General features: G+C 42.1%; 1 non-coding gene across 1 annotated transcript; it reads right to left on the bottom strand.

Annotated features, from left to right (window-relative positions):
* Nucleotides 1-470: 470 nt before the first annotated feature.
* LOC130963883 (small nucleolar RNA R71) lies at nucleotides 471-577 on the bottom strand. Its single transcript, XR_009080000.1, has one exon. It is a non-coding gene; the product is annotated as a small nucleolar RNA R71 (small nucleolar RNA).
* Between the last annotated feature and the right edge of the window lie 1,148 nt (nucleotides 578-1,725).

Here is a 1,725-nt window from a genome sequence, read left to right as displayed (position 1 = left end):
CAATCCATGACCATCATTTATCAATCAACGAGAAAACCTTATATTCATCTGTGGAGAGTGATGAAATCTCTGTGAGTGACTCAGGTGACGACACCATGGCGGATCAACCTCGTAGAATCACCTTAAGGGAAGCCGGAGCTCCTAATATTAACTTGCAACCAATTCAAATCCGGTATCCGGTTTTAGATCCAAATTTTGAGCTTAAGACCGGCACGATCAACTTGCTCCCCAAGTACAATGGACTACCCGAGGAAGATCTCCTTAAGCATCTTAAGGATTTTCAAGTTGCATGCTCCACTACGAGAAGGCATGGTGCAGATGAAGTAGCAGTTTTGGTGTTTGCTTTCCCTTTCTCTTTGGAGGGAAAAGAAAAGGAATGGTTTTATACTCAACTGGGAGATGTGATTTCCAATTGGGACTTGTTGCGTAAGGAATTTCTGGAAAAGTTCTACCCACCACAAAAGACTGATAAGCTGCGAAAGGAAATCTCTTGCATTATGCAACGAGATGGGAAGACTCTTTATGAGTACTGGGAGAGATTCAAGAAGTTATTGGAAGCTTGCCCTCACCATCGTATTGATGAGTTGGTTCTTATTAGCTATTTTTATCAAAGGATGAACCCCCAAGATAAGCTTCTCCTAGATGCCTCTAGTGGAAGACCACCGAGGAAGCTTGGGAGATTATAGCAGATTTGGCAGACTCCACTCAACACTTAAGGACAAGGAATCCACAACCAAAAGCTTTAAGTGAAGTTTCTCCTTTCGGAGATGCCGTTTTAACAAAGACCCTCGGTGAGATGACAATTTTGTTGAGACAAATTATCCAAGGGCAACAAATTCCCTAAGCCTTGATAGCTCCTCCACCTCAACCTCCAAGAATTGAAGGACCACCAAGATCATGTAGTATTTGTGCTTGTAACAACCATTACATTGATGAGTACCCTCAACTCCAAGAGGACACTACATTAGTGGTAGCCAATTCATACCCACAAAGACCCATCTACAATCAACATGGAAGAAATCAAAACCAAGGATGGAGGAATAATTCTAATCAAAGGTGGAACCAAGCTCCACAAGCTCAACCTTACCCAAGCCAACAAGCCTACTTCCACCAAGCTCCTCAAGGTCAAATACAATACCAACAACCCTACCAACAACCTTCACAATCTCAACCTCAAGGGCGGTATCTGATGCCAGGGCATCTTAGCCTAGTTTCACTAGCCTTTTTCTTTGTTTTTGATAGGTTTTATGCACTTTCTTGAGTGATAAGTAAGCCATTAGGGTAGAAATTCATGTATGCCTATATTCATTCAACCATGAGTAATTTAATGCAATTTCATGATGATTTATGCTATGATTACTTGTATGCTAAGAATGATAAGAAGTCTCATGATTTTAGCAAAGCTTTGATGCATTCATTGGTTGATGATAGGTGAAGGAAAGTATGGAGGAAGGTTGAAGAAGGAGCATGGAAAGGATGAATAGGAAGCAACGTTGGTGGTCAAGTTTGACTACTAACGTTGCCTCAAATGTTGGAAGAGAAACAGAGCACTTCTCTGTAACATGGCTGATGCTCACGTTGGAGGTGGTGTTGGGGGTCCAACGTTAAACCCAACGTTGTGAGAAAATGATTAATTCTGGGACTGAAAGACTTTTGAGTGGCGCATACGCGTGCTTGACGCGTACGCATGAAAAAGTAAATTTTGACATCCGCACGGAAGCGTGC

The sequence above is a fragment of the Arachis stenosperma genome, chromosome 2, assembly GCF_014773155.1.
Source record: "Arachis stenosperma cultivar V10309 chromosome 2, arast.V10309.gnm1.PFL2, whole genome shotgun sequence".
In the NCBI taxonomy this organism is placed as follows: domain Eukaryota; kingdom Viridiplantae; phylum Streptophyta; class Magnoliopsida; order Fabales; family Fabaceae; genus Arachis; species Arachis stenosperma.
The sequence above is the reverse complement of the archived record's forward strand: the minus strand, read 5'-3'. Positions and strand labels throughout refer to the sequence as shown.